This window comes from Orbicella faveolata, unplaced genomic scaffold (genome assembly GCF_042242905.1).
Source record: "Orbicella faveolata isolate gen_17 unplaced genomic scaffold, um_ofav_v1 contig_2, whole genome shotgun sequence".
Lineage (NCBI taxonomy): Eukaryota > Metazoa > Cnidaria > Anthozoa > Scleractinia > Merulinidae > Orbicella > Orbicella faveolata.
Window position 1 is genome coordinate 27,788,621 of NW_028301547.1, and position 11,844 is coordinate 27,800,464.

Below are 11,844 nucleotides of genomic sequence, written 5' to 3' on the forward strand. Positions count from 1 at the left end.
TCGAAGGTCTCTAAGCGACCATTTCGGGTATTTGAAAAAGTGGTGGTAACTAATGCTGATCGCTTACGAGAACTTTAATCTAAATAGAATAAAACTTGCAAAATGTAAATAACTATTGAAAGTCAAGGAATCACGATTATCACTTTATATGTTATATTACTGTAAATTCGACCACGAAGTGGTTATGTTATCACGGTGTTGACTTACGCAAATCACACTCAGACGAATCAGGAAAAGACCAGCTGGTAATTGCCAAAAGTGGTCACGGTCGCTTAGGGAAAGGTCGCTTTCGAGATTTATTTATTACAGTGTTTGAGTGACAGTTCAAACGGGTTTTTACAACGTAGGTCATGACCAGAGCTGGTCGCTTAGAAGAGCGGTCTTAAGGAGAGCGTCGATTGTATTGAAGTGACCGAAGTTACAAAAGTCAGCACCCTGAAATTTCAAAAACAAATGACTGGACAACTTTTTTTACTGACAGCTGCATACAAAGTTTCCAGTACTAGCTATGATGCTGTTACAAGTTACTATATCGTTTACACTGTTTAGCGGGAAAAATTTCAACAATTTATCCTAAACCAACAACAAAACTGAGAGCCTCGATCTAATGTAAAAATTAAAACAAGCGTCCACTTTGAAACTTACAAGTAACTCTCGTGTTCAGATCATTTTTAGGCAATGACACTTAAGAGCTGTTAATTTTGTCAGTTTATGCCTGGGTGTAAACAGATTCTTAGATAAATAAATAAAAGTAAAGAAAAAGTAAATCTTATTTATAGTGGTCATGCACTTAGCTATAAAACCATTACGTTTGGCTAGTTTACAGGCATACCACTAAAACAAAGGAAACATATATTTCAAAGAACACTACTTTCTTCCGCGACACAGCGGGTAATTCCAAGCGGGCAAGATAGCACCAATCACAGCGTAGGATCCGTTTCATCTTGCCCTAAATCATTACAAATTATGATAATGAATAATCTAAAATCACAACGAAATTCTACCGTCACTCCATAAAGTTCTGGGCTGTTTTGTTTGATTTGACTTATTTTTTGTAGCTTTCCACTTTAAGTTCTCTTGTTCACTTTTGTCCCTCACTTTGTAATTTGAAAAGTCTCAAACTCGATCTACAAAACATGAGCCCTGAAAGACACCTGTATACAAATTAAGTGTCTTAAGGCCACCTGTCAACTTCTCCCTACTACTACTGAGAAGTGCCCAGGGACCAGTGAGGAGAATTTATGTATTTATACATTTATATGGCTAGGATCTGTGATTGGCGCTATCTTGCCCGCTCGGAACACGCAAAAAGGCTGACTTGGCCAATTCAGAGTGAATATTCAGCCATCTTGACCTCACGCTTGGTCAATAACCCATTTATATTGCTCGACTTCACACTACATCATTTTTGGAGTTCACTAAGAAGAATTTCCTTATTCGAACTTGATTTTTGATCCATTTTAAGTTATTGAATATTATATCTTAAGAAAATCTGCACTTCATTACCGTTACCAACTGCCAAAACTAAGTCACTAACGTTACTCTAACATCAATCCCAGAGCGGCCAGCGTAACACCTATGCATGCTCTTGCAAAGGAAATTTAAAAAGTGCTGCTAGCTAGATTGGCACTATTCCGTTCATGTTACAAGAGAGATGTTACTTTATGCAAAACAAGTCATGAAGGCTACATGCATTTATGCGTTAGCTAGGACATGGCATCAACCGACCAGCAAGTCTACACGAATTATTTCAAGTATCTCTGAGCAGACCAAGTAAACACGGCTTATGTGGACTAGTGAAAAGAAAACGACCCGTTTTATTTCTTGGAGAACGTTGAAATTATCGAAAACTTCGCGACTGGGAATAAGCTATATCACAGTTAAACGCACAAAAAGGGGATATGCCAAAGTACTTTACTGTCAGGCGTAATGGGATCTCAGACTTAATGGGAAAAGCATTTTACCTGTAGCCGAGCGAGTAATCCCCTTTGGATCATATACCTAGTAGAACCTGGTAAAAACGACGATTTTTTATTAAACTGGTTGTGACTAAGTGCGACAACACAAAATATATATAAAAAAATCCCGGCATTGTTAACAAGGAATTTACTTAATTATCAAATTAAGTAATTATCAGTGGTGAGGACGAGTTAAAGCGGGCCAGTTAAAACAATCTATGGCAAAAATAATTACAGCTGCATAATGTTGTTGTGTACAGCTCGTTTTCTATTTTTTCTACAGTAATGTAATGGTTACCAGGCCATGACCGGCTGTATTATTACAGCAATCATTTTGCTGATCCTTTCCAGCATTATAAGAACCTCCCCCTCCTCCACAAGAATCAGGTACTAATTTTCCACTACTTCCTCCGGAATACCGTCCACCACCCCTCCACCCCAACCCGCACCACCACACCCTCCAAATCCACCAGAACCAGAACCGTCATTAAGAGGTGGCTCGAAACTCTGTCCACCCACTCCTCCTTGAATAAATCCTTTACCCCCTTCTCCACCCCTAAGCTTGTTGTAAACGTTCTTCTCAAAGTACTTTAAAGTACCTAAAAAAAAGCCACCGTTAAAAAACAATATATATTTAATTTATTTAGTTAAAGCGGGCCAGCTAAAACAATCTATAGCAAATATAATTACACTGCATAATGTCGTTGTGTACGGCTCGTTTTCTACTTTTTCTGCAATAATATAATGGTTACCCGGCCATGACCAGCTGTATTATAACAGCAATCATTTTTCTGATCTTTTCCAACATTATAAGAACCTCTCCCTCCTCCACAAGAATCACGTACAAATTTTCCACTGCTTCCTCCGGAATACCCTCCACCACCCCCTCCACCGTAACCCGCACCACCACCACCACCAAAACCACCAGAACCGTCATTAAGAGATCCTACGAAACTCTGTCCACCCACTACTCCTTGAAGAAATCCTTTACCCCCTTCTCCACCCTTGTGGGACGTCGTTCCACTTCTTCCACTGGAGTAAAAACCGCCGCGGCCACCACCTGAAAAAATAAAAAAAGCTTACTCATTCCGATTCGTGTATTTAAGAGTGCATCCACTATAGGACCAGGCAGGGGCGGCACAAGCTATCTCACCGATTTCGATGAAACTTGGCCAGTTTGAAGGGGTCCACCCAAAACTACTTCAGTCTAAGTTTAAGGAAATTTGGTCAAAACCGGGGGGTGTTGATCACCCCCTAGTCTTTGTTTACAAATATGACCAAAAATCACCAAAAAAAATGGTCAAAAGTATAAAGCTCTACCGCTATGAGAATTCAACCAAATCTTTTCAAATTTTAAGTGAATGTTGTCCCACCCAAAGACAATCTGTTGTCTACGTTTCGTTCTTCTACGACTAATTCCTATTACACAAGTGGTCTCATCCAAGACCCCCTTCTCATCTAATAGTGAAAACTGTAAAAATACGCAAAGTTTAGGCCAAAATATCTCCAATGGCGGAGCATGCTTCAAAAAACGGAGCATATCGTCTAAAAGGTGGAACTTCATACTAACATTATCTGCAAAAAAATCTTTGGGCACTTACTGAACTATTCCACAGGAGGGCTACAAACACTTCGTCCACCACAGGGTACCCGCGTCAATTTTTATTCATTATAACGCGCAAATTCTGTAATAATGACGCAGCAACAGACAGAAAATGCCACAAAATGGTTACACACCTTACACTTTAATGAAATAGAACCATTTCTATCTAGTCGCTTAAAAAAGAAAAATCCGCCCACCACAGGGTACCCACCGCCGTCAATGTGTTTTTCATTATAACGCGCTAATTCTGTAATAATGACATAGCAACAGACAGAAGATGTCGAAAAATGGTTACACACCATACACTTTAATGAAATAGAACCATTTCTATCTATTCGCTTTAAAAATATATTCGCCTACCACAGGGTAGCCACCGCCCTCAATGTTTTTTTTTTTCATTATAACGCCCTTAGTCTGTAATAATGAAGTAGCAACAGACAGAAAATGCCATAAAATGATTACACACCATGCACTTTAATGAAATAGAACCATTTTTATCTAATCGCTTAAAAACATATTCGTCCACCACAGGGTAACCACGTCATTTTTTTTTTTTCATTTTTTATTATAACGCGCTTACACAATATAAACTTCAATGAAATAGAACGATTTCGAAGGCCCATGAAAATAACAATCGGCGGCTTAATGATGGCCTCTATATTGTAGAAGTGAACTACGTGGCAGGACTTACTCTTCGCTAAGTCAAACACGCGTGTCCGGAGAACACTATCAAAATGCTTACAACGTCTGTATTTAAACGTTAGAATGACTGTATAATGAAATTTGCTTTTGTTCGTGTACTAAGGGAATAATACATTTGCTTGAAACTTGCACGCCTGACATCGCATGATTCGCATCTTGATACAGAAAACGTTATCAAAAAGTCTTCGCTCTATTGAAAATAACTTGATTTGCTTGCGACTTAATGTTGGTTGCCTAATACGCCTAAAAAGGAGTAAAGCGGTTGGCTGTAAGATAATCCCTGGAAATTACTTCCTGGGAAGCGCATACATCTTTGTAATTTGATAGCTTGATTCGATCTTCCACAATAACTACAAACAGAACAAACTTTCGCCCTAAAAATACAAATTGATGCGCACGAATCTACTTGCTTTTTTTTTTTTCTTTTTAAAATTGGAGTATATGCATAAAGGTCTGGCGATACTTAATGTTGAATTGGGGCTTAGGATATGTAATAGACCTAATAGGGCAGATACATCAAAAGGTTGTTGAGATTCACAGGCTTTCTATAAATAGACTGTTGGTTGCAAAAACGCGTGCACGTGCATGGATGATATTTCAAAGTGTTCCTCACGGCTGCGCCGGTCAGTTAGAGGCATACGATGCAGAGGTGAAAAGGTCTCTCGTTAAAACGATGTCGCAGTTCTCTTGCTCTTTTGCTGTGCACTGTACTAGTTCGTGTGATGTATCAACTAGATACCCCGATCGTACGCAGTTTTTTCCTTTGAATTCTTGCTTCAGTGATGTAAGGGCGCACTTGAGAGAATTACAAACAACACAATCATGTGTAGCCTCTGAGAGAGAGCTGATACTCGCTCGTGTCGGTTTGTTTGATGAGGAGGGTGAGGATATGGTTATTTGCCCAAAGCATCGCGCTTTACATGGAGTAAAATATTGTCCTTCAAGAAAGTGCCAGCATCCTCTGCATGGTCGCTGCAAGGGTAAAGTATCCAGAGGGGTGAATTTGAAAATGTCGAAAGAGATAAAGGAAACGTGGGACGTTTTGGTTCCCGTGGGCTCAGGTAAGCGTGATCACTGAATGTAAATACGGTAATTACGCATGCTTTGGTTTCTTGGTGATTTCGCCCCATGTAAGGGAATCAAGACCGTTTGGATTCTGGATTCCACCCAGTGGATTTCGGATTCCAGGTATTGTATTCCCCTTTCTGTCAGTGGAACTTGGCTTCCGAATTTCAATCGTTAGTGGGATTCCGGATTCCTTGAGCAGTACTCCAGATTCCACAGTCCAAGATTCCAGATTCCACAAGAAAAATTTCACGGATTCCGGAATCCGAATTCCCTTACACAGGGCGAATGATTGACTAATACACTAGTCTAATCAATTGTTTTATTAATAGACGCAATATTAGAGTGGGAAAGGATTTCTTTCTTTCTTTTTTTTTTTTTTTTGTGGGGAAGGGGGATGGGGGAGGATGGAAAATCTTGTAAGAAATTAGTTTTGAGTTATAGGGTATGATATTTAATTTCTTTTTGTATGTTAGCTAGATTACCTTCTAACAGGAGCCCATGGTCATAGGCTCCTGCTGCTAATCGATAATGTTTCTTATGAGGGGCGTGAGGTAGGCCAATTCTCTCAAAAGCTGCAATGACTATACAGATTTTTTTTTTCGCTAAATCTCAGGGCGAGGCCTTCTAATATAGAGCATGGTGTCAATTACGAATTAGTGTTCTAGGAAGGGGCGTGAAAATGAGCGCCTGGTTAGTCCATTGAAAAAGTGAGTCAGTTTTTTGGTTAAAATTCTTACCGGAATTGCCGCTACTTATAAATTTAGCGATGGCCTACGCCGGCCTATGACACTGCGCGGACTTCTAGTATTTTCTAGGGCACTAATCACTAATACCTACAACAGGGTCAGATTTACGGCCTCATTTTCAGAAGCAGAGGTTTCGGTTTCAGCAATATTATTCTTTTTTAAAGGCGGGGCCCTCTGGCCCTCTTTTGGCTAGGAATGGCGGCACAAACCTATTTAGAATCTAGCCCGGTAAAATCCCTCCCTCTAGGATACATTAGAGTGCCTAAATACATGCAGGCAAGCTGTTTATTTTTCGGTAAAGGCTCCAAACAATTTGATCTATCCAGCCTGTTACTACAGACTAACAACCCATAATACTACCAAAACTCATTTTAGGTTTATTCTTGTACGCAGGGGTTTGTAGGCAATGCCGTGGTGCCCATCTCAAAAATGCAGGTTCTACGGAAGCGGATTCCAATGTGCAAGATTCCGGACCGGGGTCGACATCTCACCTAGAGCCTCAGATTCACGAACCTTCATGTTCCGCGGAGTTCGCAGAGGAAATAGTAGAGCTACCACAGTTACCGCCTGCTACAGAAGAATCGGAACAATTGTCTGCTGCCTCTGTCCATCGCGTAAGATTCCAAGAAGATCTCATTAGTGAGGTAAGTTCCTCTTCGGCAGAGCGTGAATAAATTTACTGATTTCAGAGGAGTGGGACGTCACTTGCTTTGTTGTTGTCAGAATCCACCGATCTTTAGCACAATTCAGGGAAGGAGGGGTTGTTGCTTGATGTATTGTGCAAAATGTTGGTTCTAACAATTATTTGCATGGACTTTGAATAAGCTCGGGATTCGTTAAAATTGGCTGTTATTACTGAGGACCATTATAATTATGGTTGCATCATAAAATTTTCTCCTCTCAAAGAACGCCTGTCTTCGGAGTATGCTTTGCAGTCGTGGTTTCGTATGATACGAAATTGCTTCGTGTTGCTCACAATTATTTATCGAACTTCATTTGAAGCGTATCGCGCGAAATTTGATAAAATTTAATCATCAGTAGCCCTTATCAATTACTATTCAAAGCGTATTCTACTCCTGTCATTAACTTAGGAGAGGTTTGAGCAGATTCGTATAGCGTTCATAAGCATAGCCAACGGGCGCAAAGCATAGCAGCCGACAGGAATTCTTTAATGTAAAACTTGTGGTGCCAAATTTTTTCTTACACGCTGATTATACGGTAACAGGGCCAAAATGATGGAATAATTAGATATGTCCTAGATAAGGCTTTTTTCTCTTCCAGCATAGCGACTGCAACTCTGATCCCTGCGACCGTCATTCAGACGCTTTGTCGCGGACGTCGTCTGGATCCCAGGAGTCTCTTGGCGCAGCAGAGACGTCGGCAGAATGGCAGCCCACCCCTCAAATACAGCACCGCCTTTACTACCTTAATAATTTCCTCAGAATGGCTACTGAAGGCAGGGTCAGCCCGGTGAGGTCACAGTGCCAATCTGACGTTCTTATCATGTCATCCAAAACCAAGCACTACTACCGGAAAAAAGCAGAACAGGCTATTGAAGGCGTGCTTGAATCCATTGCCCCTGGCAACGCCTCCTGGCTCTACCAGCAAGTCATGCAACGGCGCACCCGTCTACAAGTGGCCGAGGGTACAGTAGAAGACACGCTGGTTGCCAGACTGGTGACTTTGTATGAGGAGGCCGCCTACTGGTACACGAGACAGCAGATCCTGTCGCTTTTCGTGACCGACTACTCGAAGACCGAGCTACTGGCTTTGATTCCGGGTCTCTCAAAATGGAGAATCGACGAGGCAAGGAAGCACGCTTTCCAAACTAAGCCCGGGCAACCCATTGACCCACCAAGGATCACCAGATGCCGCTTGGATGCTGTCAAAGTTGACCACTTTCTTGACTTCTTGTCCAGTCCATCATTTCTTCAAGATGTGGCATATGGCACCAGAGCTCTTAAACTGGAGAGCGGCCAGAGCTTAGAAATCCCGAACATGGTGCGCACGGTTATATCCTCTCACCTAGTCCGCATGTACTTGAACTTTTGTGCAGAGTCCAATTTTGAGCCTCTCAGACGCTCCACGCTCTTCAACATAATCAAGGTATGGATTATAAAACGTTCGTAAATTTTGATCAGGGTTAATTGTAGTAGTGGTGTAGCAGTAGACGCTTGCGTTTAGAAATAATATTAGTTTAAAACCAAAGTATTTTTGTTTCTGTTCAGGTTTGTGGGGCTTCACTAAAGAAATCGTTAGCCGGTCTTGATAGCACTCAGACAGATGGGGTGCAGGCGCTCGCCACTCTTGAAGACATCACTCATCAACTCAAGCAAGCCGGTGAGATACAAACACCTTCCATTATTGCTGTAGGTGCACGAGTTGTCACAATTTTGAATAAGCTAACGGAGTATCAATATTTATTATTGTGTGTATTTTTATATAACAGGACTGAATAGCACAATAGCCGATAACATTCTAATGCGACTCAAAGCTAGTCGGCAGTATCTGAAGACAGATTTCAAGATCCACACAGCCAGTGAATCTCCGTGCGCAGATCACTGCAGAGTGTTCGCGCTCAGTAGGACAGAAACAGAGTACAAGGGGCAGTGCCAACACCAGCATACCATAACCTGTGACCGGTGCGAGGATCTAAAGAATGCCGTCTCAGATCTGCAGCTAGCAGTGGATTCAAGTGAAGTACACCTTAGGTAAGAACATATTTATGACAAAAAAGCAGAGTTTAGCATTTGTAGTCAACTAACAACCTCGTTCCCAGGGCGCTTTTTATGATTTTGGAAATTTTATAGGGCTTTGGGTGGCTCTTAACCTTATGAATATATATTTTAAATAAAATGCGGTTAAAGAAAAAGGTGAGAGAGGAATCCTTATTTTTTTTGATAACACGGCTCCAAAGAAAAATTTCTGATGCTATCGCACCATGATGTTGACAAGCTCTACTCTTTCCATATTTAGTCCTGATAAACGAGAGGAGTTACAGCATGATTTAAGCTGCGCTGCGCCGAGCATAGAAGATTGGAAGTTACACGTTCTCCGTTCAGTTCACCAGGACACGGCCAAGAGTGAAATTATTGATAACCTGAAACCAACGCAGGTGCTGCTTATAATGGACTGGGCGATGAAGTTTATTCCAACCAGCTTTCGCGAAACGCAGCGCGACTGGTTTGGAAAGAAGGGGAAGTCCTGGCATCTATAGGTGGCCATTACTAAAGCAGAAGATGGAACAATTGAGGTGGGAATCATATGCCTTCTCTTCTTTCTTCATCACTCGCTGACCACTATAAACTAGTTTCTCGTGAACGCGCTCTTTGTTGCTCCAACCGATTACAAATTGAATAATTGATCAATTAATTATTTCAATCAAAGATCTCATTGATCTTCATTTATATACGCATGTAAGCGCGCGCGAAAGCTCATGGAACGGAATATATTTTTAATCCAAATAAACAGCCGCAAACATTCTCAAAAAAACCGACTTTCCCAGATATTATCTCTATTTCGAGTGAAAATGCGCAGGTTAATACTCCATTAGCCCTCGACCGTGGTCAGGTTCCTTGGCGCATTATTCATGCTAAAAAATGCTTTTCTATTATGATTTTCAGACACGTACATTTATCCACTTATTTGATGAATGCAAACAAAACTGGTTCAGCGTTACCTCCATCATCGAAGATTCACTAACCACCATGAAGCGACAGGAATCTAGACTGAATGAAGCTTTCCTGAGATCTGACAACGCGGGCTGTTATCATTGCGCATTTCTTCTTCTCAGTCTTCCAAGCCTTGGACAGCGCGTTGGTGTCCGCACAGCTCGTTATGACTTTAGTGAGGCCCAAGCTGGGAAAGACATATGTGACCGCCGAGCAGCCGCCCTGAAGAGCCACATTAGGCGCTACATTAATGAGGGCAATGACGTCAAAACAGCCGATGACATGAAAGCTGCTATCGACTCGCATGGGGGCGTCAAAGGCTGCTACTCAACGGTGTGCAAGGTTGACGAAAGGTCCCAAAACATGACCAAGCACTCGCTGAGTGGCATACAGTCTTTGAATAACTTCGTGTTTACTGAAAGTGGAGAGATCATCGCTTGGCGGGCCTACAATGTTGGACCCGGAAAGGTCTTCTCCGCGGCGTTGCTGGCGCGTCTCGGCACCCCTCAAGGCCCAACGAACTTACAAGTTCTCCAGGCGTTCAGTAGCCCTGACATGCTGACTGGTGTCTTCCGTGCCCCTTCCAGCACGCAGGAACAGCAGCCTGCAGCACCTCCAAATGAGCCTATAGCTGCAGAAGGGATTCAGCTCGAAGAAGAAGAGAGTGTGGTCTTTGGTTGCCCAGAGGAGGGTTGTATAAAGGTTTACCAAAGTCACAGCAGCCTTCAGCGACACCTTGATGCCGGGAAACACCTTCTGGCGTTAGAGAGAGAGTCCGCGTACGACGTGATAAAGAAAAAGTAGGCAGAGACGTGCAAGTCAATTTCTGGTAGCTACATGGAAGCAGCTCATTCACCCACATCTGCATCCGCCTCAGTTTCCCATAGCCAGTCGGAAGACGCACCGCCAACAGCTGACATGGGCTGGGCACTGAAAAAGACTAAGAAGTCTGTTCATTTCACCACCAAAGTGCGCCAATTTTTGCGTGAAGTCTTCCTTCAAGGAGAGGACACTGGGAATAAAGCAACGGCTGAGAACATAGCAGCACGAATGAGGTCCATGCTAACCGCTGAGGGAACGAAGGTTTTTACCAAGGACGAGTGGCTGACATCTACCCAGATTTCCAGATATTTCAGTAGATTGGCCGCATTAAACAGGAGTGGGGCTCTTCATAGATCAGAGGAGGCGAGGCCAGCACCAACAGAACCGGTACCCGAGGAAGGAGAAAGCGAAGATGAGGAGGAAGACCCATACATGGCTGAAGCTCCCATCATTAGAACACGGCTTCAAATCAGGAGGGAACTAGAACTGTAACTTTACTTTCGATCAGAGTGTTTATCTGTTTGATCATATTTATTTTGACTTTTCTCTTTGATAGTTTTTTCAAAGGACAGTTCTTTAGGGCACAGGTCACAAAAACACGCCGTTGATTTTGTTTTCGGTATAGCGAGGTCTTTCTGATAAAATTTTCTGCATCAAGATGCGATGTGGCGTGCCAGTTTCAAGCAAATGTATTATTCCTTTATTAGACGAACCAAAGTGAGTAATGTAAGCATTTTGATAGTGTTCTGCGGACACACGTGTTTGACTTAACGAATAGTAAGTCCTGTCAGGTAGTTCACTTCTACAATAATAGAGGCCATCATTAAGCCGCCAATTGTTATTTTCATGGCTTAAGACAAACAATAGCCTTCGACATCATTCTATTTCATTAAATTTTATATTGTGTAACCATTTTTCGGCATCTTCTGTCTGTTGCTATGTCATTATTACAGAATTAGCGCGTTATAATGAAAAAAACATTGACGGCGGTGGGTACCCTGTGGTGGGCGGATTTTTCTTTTTTAAGCGACTAGATAGAAATGGTTCTATTTCATTAAAGTGTAAGGTGTGTAACCATTTTGTGGCATTTTCTGTCTGTTGCTGCGTCATTATTACAGAATTTGCGCGTTATAATGAATAAAAATTGACGCGGGTACCCTGTGGTGGACGAAGTGTTTGTAGCCCTCCTGTGGAATAGTTCAGTAAGTGCCCAAAGATTTTTTTGCAGATAATGTTAGTATGAAGTTCCACCTTTTAGACGATATGCTCCGTTT

At 42.0% G+C, this 11,844-nt stretch overlaps 2 pseudogenes across 1 annotated transcript; one reads left to right on the forward strand and one right to left on the reverse strand.

Annotated features, from left to right (window-relative positions):
• Positions 1-454: 454 nt before the first annotated feature.
• LOC149112686 (uncharacterized) lies at positions 455-3,187 on the reverse strand (annotated as a pseudogene).
• A 3,241-nt stretch (positions 3,188-6,428) lies between these two features.
• LOC149112687 (uncharacterized) lies at positions 6,429-11,352 on the forward strand (annotated as a pseudogene). The gene is made up of 6 exons (XR_016207077.1): positions 6,429-6,721; positions 7,359-8,183; positions 8,306-8,417; positions 8,527-8,788; positions 9,054-9,330; positions 9,701-11,352. The product of XR_016207077.1 is annotated as an uncharacterized LOC149112687 (transcript).
• Positions 11,353-11,844: the final 492 nt, after the last annotated feature.